This window comes from Peromyscus eremicus, chromosome 2 (assembly GCF_949786415.1).
Source record: "Peromyscus eremicus chromosome 2, PerEre_H2_v1, whole genome shotgun sequence".
NCBI classification, from domain to species: domain Eukaryota; kingdom Metazoa; phylum Chordata; class Mammalia; order Rodentia; family Cricetidae; genus Peromyscus; species Peromyscus eremicus.
This window is the reverse complement of record NC_081417.1, coordinates 164,158,779-164,174,799: the sequence shown is the minus strand read 5'-3', so window position 1 is coordinate 164,174,799 and position 16,021 is coordinate 164,158,779.

Here is a 16,021-nt window from a genome sequence, read left to right as displayed (position 1 = left end):
TTGTGAACTTCTTGTGCAATAACAGCTATGATTCTCCCCATTTACCATGATCTCCATGTCATATGTACATGTAATCTCACGATTGCATCTCAATCTTGGGCACAACTTTCCCTATACATTTGGGGTAATTGGACAACTGTCCCAGCTGTGTTTGTTTTTCATAACATATATCTGGCCAGGGCCATTCTCCAGACAAAAGTATTTCAGCAAAAATACCTTTTTCCAAGGACAAAACTGCACATAGGTAAACATTAGCTCATCTCACTCACAGATAGAGAAAAGAACCACTAACAATTAAATCCTCAACCCCTCACCTTCACCGTGGGTTATTTACATAAGACCCTAACTTACTAGATTTACTGCTCACATTCCTGGGATGATATTTTAGCCATTTGCTAATTACTGAGTTAAAGCAGTTACTTCCCACTGACCCAAGGAGATTGCCTATAAGGCCAGACAAGTGATAGGTGCCAAGCTTCTTTCTCATGCAAATTAAGTTTTTATTCCTCCTCAGCCAGGTGCTATTCCTAGATTTTCTCCTCAGCAATTACTCTGAGCAAAAGCGCTTTTACTAATCAAATACTACATGCTCTGACAGAGGTTGCTTAGCCACCTAACATATGTCCCCCTCCCTATCAGAAAGCAGCTGCAGCTGGGACTAGTAGGAAAAGTGGCTCCAAAGACAGTTTACTGTCTAGTGACTTACTGACCCCTAACATTCTACCTAGCCATTTATAGATTATAGTTTGAGCACATAAATTCCCTAATTGATCTTAGCCTTTAGTTGACCCTACCAGAGAACTCCCCTTTAGTCACTCCCCTTTTGGGTTGTAATTGGAAGCTGACAATTAATTGCTTTATATGTGGGTCCTTATCACCTCTCTCTGCGACCCTGAAAACTTCAAGCCTCGCATTGCTTTACCAAAGAATTACTGTGTGGGTATATATACTGGTTCTCTGAGAGCACGGGGAGGATTGGTGGAGAAGAACAAAGATGAGGACGGAGATGGAAAGAACTAGGTAGAATGATGAGAGAACAGCAGAAGGGACTGAGAGCAGGAGGGACCGAGAGGAGCTAAGTAAGAGAGCAGAAAAGAAACTGTGCAGATAGAATCGCCATAGAAGAATAAAGTGAATGGACTAAAGAACTCAGTGTGCTTAGATTCATTGAATATCCCTCAGATTAGAATCCTCAGCTGGTTGGTAGACTCTTCCGCGGACCCTGGGAGCAAACAATATAGGCTGGACCTAATATTGTTCGCATTACCAAACCACCGAGACTCTGGCTTGACTTCTTCTATCGTAGATTTTTTTTTCTACAGTTGGAGAAAATGTGGGAGTCCACAGAGGTTTCCTAGTAAGATCTGAGCTTGCTTTACACAGCAGGGCTGTATTAGGAGATGGCTGGACCATGTGCAAGGTCACCAGGTGTCTGGAATGGTCTGCACTCGGCTGTGCTGGGGGGAGGTCTTTTGCTCCATCCCTTGGCATTCCTTTAAAAACCCTTTAGTAGAGACAGAAGGGGCTGGTGGATTGAGACCCAGACCCTCCCAAGGCTATCCTGTGTTTTCTATCTGTCTCTCTCTATATATATATACTTCTAAATACAAATTCCTCATTTCTCCCTGCTCAAGAGTACCCTGGGGGAATAGGAGGGAGCCAGCCTCCCTCAAGGAAATAACAACAGGGCTCTGCTATTTGAAGTATACTGGGAACCAGGATTTGACCCCACAGTGGGCCCACAACCTTTTAGGTTGACAATGAGACAGACGTGGGTGAGGACCCCATCTGTCTGTCACTTGACATTCATTAACCACCATCACACAGACAGCAAAACATGTTGGCTCAGCTCAGAGCCTGTATCTGAAAGCCCTTTGAATTTCAGGTGACCTCTCCAAAGGACACATTCTGACAAAAAGCAGCATGGAAAGGCTTTAGGGGATCCCCATCACTTATGTGGGGAGGTATTGTGGGGTCCTTCTCTAAGATGGTCAAGCCTTCTCTTGAACTAAGGGCTCTGTCTTAGTTACTGTTCTGTTGCTGTGATAAAAGATTCTGGCAAAACCCAGCTTAAGTGAGGGGTGTGTATTTTGGTTCACAGTTCTGGAGGGATCTAGCCCATTATCATGTCAGGAAAAATGTAGCTAAAGGGAGGAAAGGCATGATATCAGGAGGGAAGCTGGCTTATACTATATTCATACCCAGGAAGCAGAGAGCAATTGACTCATGTGCTCAGTCACTTTCTACTTTTTATTCAACTTAGGACCAGGACTACAAGGAATAGTACTACCCACAGTTGAGATAGATGTTCCCACATCAGCTAATCTAATCAAGGTAATCAAGGGTCCTCCAGCTCTTTCTTTCATCACCATAACTACATCCACCCTATCCTAGATGGTTGATGCAGCTATGGCATATGGCAGAAAGAGGAAAATGACCTCTCTGGCCTCTTAGAAACCTTATCATGGGCTGAGCCTGGTGGCAGAGGCTGATAATTCCAACTATTCAGGAGGCCGAGGCAGGAGGATTGAAAGTTCAAGGCCTTATCTGGGCGGTGGTGGTACACGCCTTTAATCCCAGCACTTGGGAAAAAGAGGCAGGTGGATCTCTGAATTTGAAGCCAGCCTGGTCCAGGGACACACAGAGAAACCCTGTCATGAAGCAACACACACACACACACACACACACACACACACACACAGTTCAAGGCCCACTTGGGCTACAGAATGAGTTCATTACCAGTCTGAAAAGTGAGAAGAGGGCTGGAGATAAAACTCAGTGAAAGACCACTTGCCTAGTAGTATCAGTGAAGCTCTAAGATTCACCCTCAAGTATTACAGGAAAGGACAGAACAGAAAAGGAAGGAAGGATGCTCTAAGGAGGGCTTCATCCTCATGATTAACACATCATGAAGCCCCACTTGCAAATTCTATCCTACTAGGCATTGATTTCAACCTATGAATTTTGGGGGGCATATAGATATTCAATCTATCGGTCCACCACAGACCCTTTCCTTACATCTTTCCAGGTGCTCCAGTGTCTTTATTTCCTGCATGCTTCCTATCATGTCCTAGCTTCAAAGGCCCACTAAGGTGTATTTGGACTGATTCCACCTCTATGAGAAGTTTAATTCCTGAGTCATACATGAAGGATACCCTATTGATAAGCCCTGCCCCACCCATCATCCTCTGAACCACTTGCATAGCTGACCCCTGGACTCTGCCAGAGCAGATGGCTCAGGACTATAGTAATAACAGGCTGTTAGCCAGAGCAGAAAGTGCTACACCCCTGTGTTCAGGCTGTGCTGAGGACGGGTACCACCTACTGTCTTGGATGCAGTGAGAGACATTCAGACTTCTCTCCTCCAGAACTTTGAGAGGATACGTTTGTGTTGCTTTAGATCAACTGGTCTGCAGCTATTTATTGAGCAGCTGTAGACAATCAAGGCAACTAACATTGTTAAGCAGGGCATTTGTGGGAACTTCAGCCTGGAGAACCTCTCTCCTCTACCAGTGAGGTAAAATCAGTAGATTCTTTGAGAATTACTCCATCTGGACACCTATCAATCAAACTCACAAGACTCCTCTGGGTCAACAGTCCTCATGATCAGTTCTTGGGCCTGATTTTCAGCACTGTCTGCTCTCTGGCTGCTGGAGAAAAGAGTATCTTTAAATATGTCCTGGAGAACTTTCTGACCTTCATGCATCCCTGAGGCCATAGCTGGCTACAGCACCAGCCTCAGGGAAGGCTCTGTAGGCTGGCATCAATCACCTCATGTCCTACTAGTGCAGACCCTTGTTGTCCTTGCGACAGTGACATACCAACTCCCTACTGGCTTGGGGCTACTTTGAGGACCACCCATCTTAGGTCAAGAGTCTCCAGAAACAGAGGTCTTTGAGACCTGTAGAAGTGAGGGAGGGGGAGACAGAGGAGCAATGACAGTGGGCGCCACAAATGTTCCAGCCAAATGCCATTCCTGTCTGTGACGGTTCGCTCCTGGGATGGCGAGAAACTCACAGGGCAGAAGTAGGGCTTCTGGATTAGACACTGCCCACACATTGCTTAGGGACTGTCCTCCAGCTGCTCTGAACTGTAAGGATAAGGGATGAGGCACCAGAACATCTATAGCTAAGAAGTCATCATTTCAGTATAACAAGTACAACTCGGGGGAATTGAGCCTGCCTTCTCTTGTGGGATACATGCCTTCTCATTAGTTGAGAGTTCTAATACCTAGCAGCCTAGAGTACTGGCTCTGGAATAAGCCTTGTGTCTTTTTTTTTTTAATTTAACTTTATTTCATGTGCATTTATTTTGCCCACAGTACTAGGTTTCCTGGAACTGGAGTTACAGACAGTTGTGAGCTGCCATGTGGGTGCTGGGAATTGAACCCGGGTCCTCTGGAAGAGCAGCCAGCGCTCCTAACCGCTGAGCCATCTCTCCAGCCCCTATGCCTCGTGTCTTACTCTACTACTGTCTCTATAACCTTGAGCAAGTCTCCCAGGACCTCAGCATCTTCATTTATTTAATGTTTGGATTTTAATCCTCCAGAGACCCCTGAGTTGAAGGCTTTGTCACCAGTCTGTGGCTCTACTGGGAAATAGTAAAAATAAATTTAGGAGGGAGGCTTAACAGGAGGAAATGAGGTTCCTGGGGGTGTGCTCTGTCCTGTCTCTCGGTGTCCTGGTTGCTATGAAGGAAAAGCTTTGTTGTACCATGCTCCCTGCTTGATGCTCTGCCCTGCTGTAGGCCCAAAGCAACAGGATCAAGCAACCATGAACTGAAACCTCTGTGAGCCAAAATAAATCTATCTCCTTTGCTTTGCTTTTGTTTTCCTGCCAGGCATGGTTTGTAATACCAGCATTCAGGAGACAGAGACAGGAGGATTGAGGGTTGAAGCTAAGAGCTTCATTTCTTCGGCTTTTCTGTTGAGATCAGGCCATTACTCCATGTTGTTATAAAACATTGTTTTGTTTTTCCAAGCTGTGTCTTACCCTGAGAGACTTGTTTTACAAGCAGCATTTGATTTCAGTGTGAGTGTAGCTTCTGAGGCAGGAGGACACTGAATGTTGTTATGCTTGTAAGTACCACTTGTCTATCACCACCTGTGAGGTAAAAATTGATAAGTGACTTATTCCCAAGAGTAAATTAAACATGGTATCACACTAAACATTCACCCAAGCAAACTTAGACCATGAGCATAGGGGCATATTAAAATTGTGTCAGGAAAGCCAACCTGATAACTTATCAAATATACCACATTGAGAGAAGGTGCGGCATCCTCACTGGGGTCCTGTAAAGAGGAGGACATCTCATACTGCAGTGGCAATGCCCCCCCCCACATGCCTGTCACCTGATCGTCTAGTGGATGCTTCAAGAGACCATCAACCAGAGAACTCCCAACTGTCCCAGGGGCTTCAGCTTGGCTCTGCTCTTGCTGCTAACACAACCTTCTCAAACTGTCATCTGTCCAACTACCCAGTCATCAGTCATCTGTCTGAACCCAGTTCTGTTCTTTTGTTTGTTTTCTAACCTCTGTGTCTTCTATGGTCCCATCCCTCAGTTTTGCAGGTCTATTCAGCCTTAAGGGGGGAGTCAAACCTGTGACCCTGAGGTTTGTCCCTGTGGCAGGGCCGTTAGCTGCAGAGTTCATGATCTAACTCATAGAGATGCTACATGTCTCTGAGTCTTGTGCCTTTGCCACCAGAAAGGCCTTTTGGAACCCCTTGGGCTCTGTCATAGCCTCTTTAACCCTTTTATAATGTGTGTGTGTGTGTTTGCACACACGTGCGTGGGCGTGTGTAAAAAGATTTACTATGTGATGTGTACTTTGTATCTGGGAGTTAATATTAGTAATTAAGTTATAAAGAATGTTTGCTAATAGTCAGCTATCAAGGGAAATCAGGACTACTTAGCAAATTATAGCCAACAAAATCAACATAACTTGTGAATTTATTAATTATTAAATAAATTCAGACATTGGGGAAAGATACCAATGTATCTGTCCATCTATGTTTCTAATATAGTGTGCTCATGATTGCTCCATAGTGAGTTCCAGGCTACCCTGGACTACATAATGAGATCCTGTGTGAAAAATCCAAGCTGATTTTTTTTCAGGCATTTTGTCACAACAACAGGAAGACAGCATTTCCCATAAAACCAGACAATATTGCTTCTTCCTCACAGCGTCTAGAACATTGTCTGTCTCTTGCTGCCACTCAGTGGATACCATTTATTTTTATTAATTGACTCAAGTCTCCTTTTTAAGTGCCAATAGCCTTTGGGAAGAAATGCAGGAAGATGGGCTTCTGGCATAGATCTGACAGGGCACCACTGTGCATGGCAGGCTTATCTACTCTGGATGAGACAGAATAGCCCCCACACCACATGTGGGGAATTCAAGACCCGGAAAGGTTGGGGTAACTCCTGGCCGTGTGGCAGGAAGACCCGGAAAGGTTGGGGTAACTTCTGGCCGTGTGGCAGGAAGACCCGGAAAGGTTGGGGTAACTCCTGGCCGTGTGGCAGGAAGGACTCTGGTGTAGCTAGAGTTTTCCTGCCTGGCCCACGGTCAGGGCAAATCTCTCTCACCTGCCAGTCCCACAGCCGCTCAGACCCGACCAAGTAAACACAGAGACTTATATTGCTTACAAACTGTATGGCTGTGGCAGGCTTCTTGCTAACTGTTCTTACAGCTTAAATTAATCCATTTCTATAAATCTATACCTTGCCACATGGCTCGTGGCTTACCGGCATCTTCACATGCTGTTTCTCTCATGGCAGCTGGCAGTGTCTCTCTGACTCAGCCTTCCATTTCCCAGCTTTATTCTCCTCCTTGTCCCGCCTATACTTCCTGCCTGGCCACTGGCCAATCAGTGATTTATTTATTGACCAATCAGCAACACACTTGACATACAGACCATCCCACAGCACTCTGGTCCGTCTGGCTCTTCACTCCTGCCCCCTCTGTTCATGTCGGATGAGGATCATGTCTGCATGTGCCCCGCATTTACAAGAGGCTATTAACCCCTTGTTCTGGGACTTCCTCAGTTTCCTTACTCTCAACAGCCCAAAGACGGAAGTTCCATGCAGCTTCCTTGGCTGGGGGTTGGGGTGTGGAGGCCCTGAATTCATATGCCTAGGATTGCCCCACAGCTGTGATGTCTAAAAGAGACAAAGGAATCTACATTCCTAGGAAGTGTTCACAAGGCCACCCTGTCAGGGGAAAGGTAAAGGGGCCAGCAGGCGGCTCCTGACCTTGGGTGATATGAGATTTTGATGACCTGCTCTCTGCAAGAGAAAGCTCAGATGCTTCCAAAGAGAGAGACACCTGGACACAGCCAAGCTGCAAGGCCTCAGTCTGGAGCCTCCCTGCAGAGCAGCAGCTTCTCCTCCATCTGCTGGTCTGCTGGAGCCAGCGCCACCCAGCAGGGGCATGCCTCCTTACGTCCTGGCAGGGTAGTTCTTGCCTGGCCCAGGGCCACGTGTGGGGGTGGGTTTATGTGTTCAAATGTGCAACCTTCCATCTCAAAGGCCATAGGCTACTGGTCATGTGAAGTCCATGGTAGCTTTGGGCTCCCCTTCATTGCTTGCCACAACCACCTCCCACCTGGCCATCACAGAAACTTGCTGACAACACATGGTACAAGAGCTGTCTGTACTTCCAGGTCTTTCCTTGGGTCCAGTCCCCAAGGTGGAACTATCAAAAAGATGATATGGATGCTGCTTAGGTTCTGCTGCCTCTGTTAACTTGCTTTATAAAACTAGTACCTAGCAGGGAGCTGGGAAGTGGGGCTTCTCCCATCCCACAGCCTGGCCAGACCAGAGGACCTCCTAGACAATGTCTGGCTGTCTGTGCATCTACAGCCTGCCAGCTTGACCCAGGAATGGTTCATACATATTCTGAGCCTGAGCTCGGCTTGGTTGACGGCCACCCCACTGGCCCCAGGCAGCTTGATACCCAAGCCCCCAGAGCTCGGGTTGCATAAAGCCATTAAGGGGCTCAGGCTGGGGGCTGGGAAACCTTTTAGCATTCTCCTGTGATTGTTTGAGTTAATGTGACTCTATTTTCATGGGGCTAAAATAGTGCATGTAGTCCTGGAGCTGTTGCCGTCATTGCCATGGTGACATGGTTCTGGCAGAGCCTCCTCATCCTCCACTGGGTCTTAAATAACCCCAGTCCTCAGGAAGGTGCAGTGGGACCCAGCCTGTTTTCAGAGGCCTCCAGACTGGTGTAGCACAGTAATCCCTTGTGTTCTTATGCTCGGACAATGCCCCTAGCCTCTAACTCAGGCTTGGATCCTGGTCCCAAGCAGGCCTCAAGGCAGGAGGAGCCCCACTCTGTGCTCAGCCAAGGTAGAGAAAAAGAAGTGAATATATGTGTGTTGCACTGTTGTGGCCTGGAATACCTGCAGGGACCTTGAGCCTCAGCTCTGCTTTCTATAGCCATGTGACCTTGGAACAGGTCCAGTGCCTCTCAAGCCTTAGGCCTGTACCCTGGGAGCATGTGACCAAGAAACAAGTACAGAGCCTCCCAGACCCACAGAACAAAGTCACAACTCCACATCCGAGGGAGATGCTAAGGCCCCAGAGCAAAGGGAGACAACTGTGCCCTGTGCAGGATATGGGCCTCTCTTTCCAGTTGGGCTGGTAAGTATGTGGGAAGGCTCTGGTTTGCTGTTAGTTACTTCACAGTCCTTCTTCCCCTTCATCTAGCTTTTCTTCTCTCTAGCTTCTTGACCCAGCAACCCACAACTTTTCTTAGCTCTTCTGCCTTTGCTGACCTAGCGTCACCCACACTCAAAACATCCAGATACAGCACACACACACACACACACAGAGGAATTACACATACACATTACACATGCAGGGGCGTGTGTACACTCAGTGTCATAGGGTCTAGAGCCCACAGGTTTTTATTTTCTGAAAAAATGTTTTACTTAAAGAATTACGTAAAAACAGGGCTGGTGTGATGGCTCAGAGGATAGAGGCACTGGCCACCAAGCCTGACAGCCCAATCTCCCTCCCTGGGTCCCACATGGCAGAAGGGGAGAAGGATTCCCACAAGCTGACCTCTGACCTCCACATGTGCAGTGTTACAGGTACACACCCCTCCATACTACACACACAATAAACAAATAAATAAGTGAAAAATTTTAAAGGATTACATAATTTAATTTGGAGAATTGCAAGATACACAGGGTTCCAGCTCATCCTTTGACCACAACCCCCTAAGTTAATATCTCACATAGCCATGGCATGTTTATCAGTACAGAATACCTAACACTTCCATACTATTAAGGACATACTTTATTTGAGTTTCTCAATTTTTGAACAGTGTTTTTTTTTCTTTTTTCAGATTCCATATTGCACTGGCTTATTTTTCTTTTTTCTTTCTTTCTTTTTTTGTTTTTTCGAAACAGAGTTTCTCTATGTAACAGTACTGGCTGTCCTGGAACTCACTTTGTAGACTAAGCTGGCCTTGAAGTCCCAGAGATCCGCCTGCCTCTGCCTCCGGAGTGCTGGATTAAAGCATGCACCACCACACCCAGCTCTGGCCTATTTTTTTTTTTCAACAAGTGTATTGACAGCCTGTTTCGAGGTGAGATACACTTAGTACTTGACCTCTTAGGAGTGTCACACTGCATCCTGAGAGCTGGGATTGCAGGTGTGTACAACCATGTCTGGTTCATGCAGCGCTCAGGGTTGAAGCCCAGGCTTTCTACGTTCTAGGCACTCTGCCAACAGAGCTATATCCCCAGAAGTATTTTATGTTTAGTTTTGATATAAGTATAAGGCTATAGTATAATTCTTTGCAATAATTTCTGGGAGAGTTTTAATAGAACAAATTTCTGGTGACATAGTAAATAAAAGCCAAAATACTATTTAAATCAAAAGAACAAAAATTACTTTGCTTCTTGTGGTATTATTGAAAGTCGAGCTTATGACTTCATTATGAAAGTCAAGCACTCTGCCACAGAGTTACATTTCCAGCCCCACATTTTTAGTTTTTACTGAGTCAGGATCTTATTAAGTTGTCCAGTCTGGCTTTACATTCATTGTGCCACTCAGGCTGCCTTGAACACTCAACATTCCTGTCTCAGTCTACTAAACAGGTGGGATTTACAGGCTTGCACCCAGAGGCCTGTCTTAGCAGTCCATAGATTTAAAAAACAAAACAAAACAAAACAAAAAACCCAGGGACGATCAGCACACAAAACTGTGCTGTGGAGAAAAGGACTACAGTTGGAAGGACAGATGGCTGGAGAGACAGAACTGAAGACACAGGAAACATCCTATGAGCCTGGAAGGTGAAGAAGTAGGATTGTGTGGGGATGGGTACACAGAGCCCACCTGACAGTGTTGGGAGACCAGTCAGCCATAGCTGTGGTCACTGAGGAAGTAGGACACGGTGCCCCGCCTCCCAGGCCAGCACCAGGATGGGGTAAGGAAGAGCCAGGCCCTTCCTCAGCGGCGTCCCTCTTGTGCCCCCTTCTGGAAATGCTTGGTACTACACTTGCCAGTGGTGGACATCGCCGGCATTGTAGGTGAACCGCAAAGTCGAGACAAAACTGGGTTTGGACACATAGAACTTCTGAGGTGTTCCCCAACCATTTCACCCACTCCCTGTCCTCCTCTTCCCCGCTGCTTCCACAGACTTCCCAGGGGCACAGGCCTTAGCATGTCTATCACGTCCTTCCCCTGTAATATGTTGTTAGGTTCCCATGCCAGCCTTTTCCAGGGCCTGGTCACACACCCTACAGAGCTGCCATCCATTTAGTTAGTTAGTTAGTTAGGTTTTGGGGGAGGATTTTGTTTTTGTTGTTATTTTGTTTTTATGACAAGGATTCTCTATGTAGCCCTTGTGCTGTGGGATGTTCTGTATGGCAAATGTGTTGCTCTGATTGGTTAATAAATAAGACACTGTTTGGCCAGTAGCCAGGCAGGAAGTATAGGTGGAACTAACAGAGAGGAAAATTGAGGGAACAGAAAGGCAGAGGGAGAGACCTGCGAGCCGCCTCCATGACAAGCAAGATGTAAGGTACGGGTAAGCCATGAGCCATGTGGCAACTTATAGATTAATAGACATGGGTTAATTTAAGATAGAAGAAGTAGATAATAAGAAGCCTGCCATGGCCATACAGTTTATAAGTAATATAAGCTTCTGAGTGATTATTTTATACATGGGTTGTGGGACTGTGGGAGTTTGGTGGGACCTGGAGAGAGGCGCTCCAGCTACAAATGGCGCCCAATGACTCGAGTTTCCACCTTAAACCTGACAATATTTAATAACCAATTCAAAACGGAGCTAAAAACAACTTCTGCGGGGGCTTGGTGGGACCTGGAGAGAAGCGCTCCAGCTACACCCTTGGCTGTCCTGGAACTCACTCTGTAGACCAGGCTGGCCTTGAACTCACACAGATCCGCCTGCCTCTGCCTCTCTAGCGCTGAGATCAAAGGTGTGCACCACCACACTGGCCCTGCCATCTGTTTGTTTACGTTTGAGTGTATTTGTACGTATGTTGGTTTTCTATCAATTTGACAAAGCTTGAGTCATTCTGAGAAGAAATTTCAGTTGAGAAAATGCCCCCATTAAACTGGCCTGTAGGCAAGCCTGTGGGCATTTTCTTTTTTCTTTTTTGAGACAGGATTTCTCTGTGTAGCCCTGGTTGTCCTGGAACTCCCTCTGTTGACCAGGCTGGTCTGGAACTCAGATCTGCTTGCCTCTGGATTAAAGACATGCACCATCACAGCCCTGGGGTGTGGGGCATTTTCTTGATTGCTGATTGGTGTGAGAGGGCCCAACCCACTGTGGGAGGCACCATTCCTGGACAGGTGGCCTTGGGGTGCATCAGCAAGCAAACTGGGCAAGCCAGGACAGCTGAGTTCCTCCATTGCTTCCTCAGGTTCCTGCCTTGGCTTCCTCGATGGACTCTGACTTTGAACGATATCTAAAACAAATAAACTTTTGGTCACAGTGTTATCACAACAATAGAAAGGAAACCCTGACCATGTGTACTTGTGTGCTATTGAGGCAAGGTTTCTCCCTGAACCTGCAAGTTTTCTTGGCTGGGCTGAAAGCCAGCAAGGCTCGGTGTTCTTCCTGCCTCTAACTTTCTCACAGAGCTGGGCTGGACAGCCAGTTTGTAATGTGGGTGCAGTCCTCATGATTGTGCCGCAAATGATCTTAACCACTGAGCCACATCTCCAGTCCCACAGAACTGACAGGGGCCAGTCTCTACTGGCATGCAGGTTGCATGAAGAGAAAATCCTGGCTTATGACTGCACTTAATAGGACCTCAAGCAACATCCGATGAATGAATGAATGAATGAATGAATGAACGCAGTAGTTGTCACATCTGTTGGTTTCTCTAAATCCCATGATCCCTAACAGAGAAAGGAAACATCTGCTGAGGTGCCTCCCTCAGCTGAGTGCCCAGCACCTGTCAGCAACTGCTCTGGGCCCTTCCTGTAGCAGATGGGTCCCTGCCAGACACACCACACACACACACACACACACACACACACACACACACACACACACACACACACGCAGCCCGCTCAGGTCAGCTTCACATCTGGAAGGGTGAGCAATGTTTCCCCTCCCCCACAGACTCTGTGAGAATTAGCTACCAGAGACCCAGAGGGGAGCCTGGCCAGGGTCGAGTCATGCCTCCCGGGGAGGTGGGAGAAGCCCTCACCCACACCTGGTGGAAGTGTCTACCCTGTTCCTCTGTGGTTTTATGTCACAAGCTACAGTCATCTGAGGGGAGGGCACCTCAATTGAGAAATTGCCTCCCTAAGATTGGGCTGAAGGCAGGCCTGAAGGACATTTTCTTAATTAGTGATGTGGGAGGGTCCAGCCCATTGTGGGTGGTGCCACCCCTGGGCTGGTGGTTCTGGGTACTATAAGCAGTCTGAGCAAGCTAGTAAGCAGCACTCCTCCATGGCCTCTGTAGCAGCTCCTGCCTCCAGGTTCCTTCCCTGTTTGAGTTCCCGCCCTGACTGCTTTCAATGATTAACTGCTAGATGAAAGTGTAAGTGAAATAAACCCTTTCCTCCCCAAGCTTTCTGGTCATGGTGATTCATTACAGCAATAGTAAGACACCTCCCATAAGCTGGTCCCAAGAGATGGGAGTGAAAAAACAGACAATTGGGTCCTCCCTACGCAGCCGGGCCTCGGGGAAGGGGCTTCATTGGCTAACTCACCTTCTCCGAAACTGAATCTGTAAAAATCCATTTCTATTTTTACCACCAGCTAACATTCTTCATTTGGGAAGCAGTCTGTGTTTGTGACTATGGGAGTATACAGTGTCTATGGAAAACTGGGGAACCACAGAAACTGTTGGAGGTGGATCTGAAAGGATCTGGCCTCACCTGCCCAGCCAATTCCCTCTATCTGCCCTGGGTCTGCTTCAACTCACTGGTTCCAAGGGTCACTTCCACACCCTTCCCATCTTGGAGGGAGTTCTTGAAGCCTGCCATTCTACCACATTGTGACTGGTAATGGTCTCATGTCCGTGGAAGCTGGTGGTAACCCTGCCCTCCCTTGGTGGACAAAGCCTGAGGCCCTGGAGCCCATGTGGCCCCAGAAATCCCATTCATTACAACTGGGTGCCAGGTGCCTGGAGAGACCATGGGAATATCTAGCCAGAGAGGGGAGTCACCGGTCATTTGGGAACAAACACTGTCATCTACTGCCAGGCAATACACCGACTTCATTCACAGGGGAAACCTGCAGGTCCCTTCACCTTGGAGCCTCACAGGTTGGGATTTTGACTGTGGGAATTACAGCTATGACCTGTCCCCATAGGCCTGGGGGTGCTTTGCTTTGCAAATACCAGCATCAGGACAGGAAGGCCAGAGGGAGGGATGGGTGGGTTCTAGGGAAGCTTTTAGGACACTGGGATTAACCCTAGGGCTCTCAGTCCTTTGTTCTGATGACAGCCTTTAGTATATTGCACACCTCTCCTGGCCCCCCTCTGGCTGTACAAGGTCTGAGACTGGGACCTGGATCCACTGCCCTTCCTCACCCTCATGGAAAACAGAGCCCCTCCAAAAGCCAACAAGCCCAGCTTTGCCTCACCAGGACTAGAGGCTGTCAGTAACCCCAGTCTCCTTTCCCAGAACTGAGGCTCCCACAGAGACTCCCTTGGCCAGGGCCACCCAGGCTGGAAAAACTCCCAATGGCTTCTGCTATTGTGTCCAGTGGGACCTAGTTGGGGGACACACCCAGTAGCCCATCCTGCCTACTGGGACATGACTATTCTGTTTCTTCCAGTGGTCAGCTGGCCAGGGAGGAAATTCTAGAGGTGCCATCATCTCTCCTCATCAGATTGCCTCGCTCACCAAAGGCCTATCTCATTCTTCCCAATACATCAGGGAGTACCAAAAACTGTACACTACAGTGGGTTCCAGATGGCTGCGGGGACAAAGGTAGGACTCTGCATGGGGAGCTGTACTGGTGGCCAGCAGGACTTTCCTAGAACCACGATTGGGGTCCCAGGTCCTGTGAGCCTGTCTACCACGGTTTTCATTCAAGAGCAAGGGCGAACAACTGAAGACTTTTAATTATAAAAAAAATAAAATAAAATGATGTGTGTGACTGTTTTGCCTGCATGTATGTATGTGTACAAGTGTGTTGGTAATCGTGGAGACCAGAAGAGGACCTTAGATCTCCTAGAACTGGAGTCTTAGATGAATGCTAGTGCTAGCAATCGAAACCTGGGTCTTCTGGAAGGGAAACCGTGCTCTTTACGATTGAGCCACTTCTCCAGTTTCTACCAGAGGCTTTTAAACGCTGGGCTACAACCCCAGCATGGACTGGTTTGTTTTTTTTAAGAACCTGGACACTGTACAATGGTTCCAGCACAGAGAGGGAAGCCAAAGGATCATAGTGAACACAGAGGGAGGTCTAGGATTAGATTGCAAGAACATGTTGTGTGGTGATATTGTGTTCCCCAATATATTGTGCCCCATAATAAACTTATCTGGGGTCAGAGAACAGAACAGCCGCTAGACAGACATAGAGGCCAGAAAATGATGGCACACATACCTTTAATCCTAGCATTCTGGAGGCAGAGATCCATCCAGATCTCTGTGAGTTCAAAGCCACACTGGAAACAACTAGGCATGGTGACACACACCTTTAATCCCAGGAAGTGATGACAGGAAGCAGAGAGGTATATTAAGGCGTGAGGACCAGGAACTAGAAGTTGTTAAGCTTTTAGGCTTTTAGCAGCAGTTCAGCTGAGATTCATTCCGGATGAGGACTCAGAGGCTTCCAGTTTGAGGAAACAGGATTGGCTGAGAAGTTGTCGAGATGAGGTTAGCTGTGGCTGGTTCTGTCTCTCTGATCTTTCAGCACACACCCCAATACCTGGCTCTGGGTTTGTTTTTTTTAATAAGACCTTTTAAGATTCATGCTACAATGTTGAAGGTGAAACTATGAGAATTAGCAGGGGGTATGTAAGGTGCTGGAGGGGACCGGGGTTGGGGGTTGGGGGGGGGCCTTTGGTATAGAGCCTTTGGAGGAAAGGGATATCCATGGTTGCCCTGGGAATGAGGATGCTAAGGGAACTTTCAGGAGCATGCAGGTAGAAGGAGGCCTGGAAAGATGTGGAGGAACATGAGGCTTGGTCAGGGCTTGGAGAGCATCTGCTTGAGAAGCCACCAATATCTGAGGGCCTGGGCACCCAAATTGACAGGTCATGTGACAGGGCATAGCAGTACTTAATGAGTCAAGAGGGTCACAAGTTCTAGACCAGTTGGGGCCACATAGGGAGCCCTTGTCTTAAACAATCAAAAATAAAAAGTAAAATATAAAGGCTGTGTGACCAGAGGAAGTAGGTGGAGCTTTGGAGAATAGCACCCTGTAGCTGCCTGTTGCTGTCAAAAGTAAACTGGGCACGGTAGAGCATGCCTTTAATCCCAGCACTTGGGAGGCAGAGGAGGCAGATCTCTGAACTCCAGGCCAGCCTGGTCTACAGAGAGAGTTCCAGGGCTACACAGGGAAACCCTCTCTCAA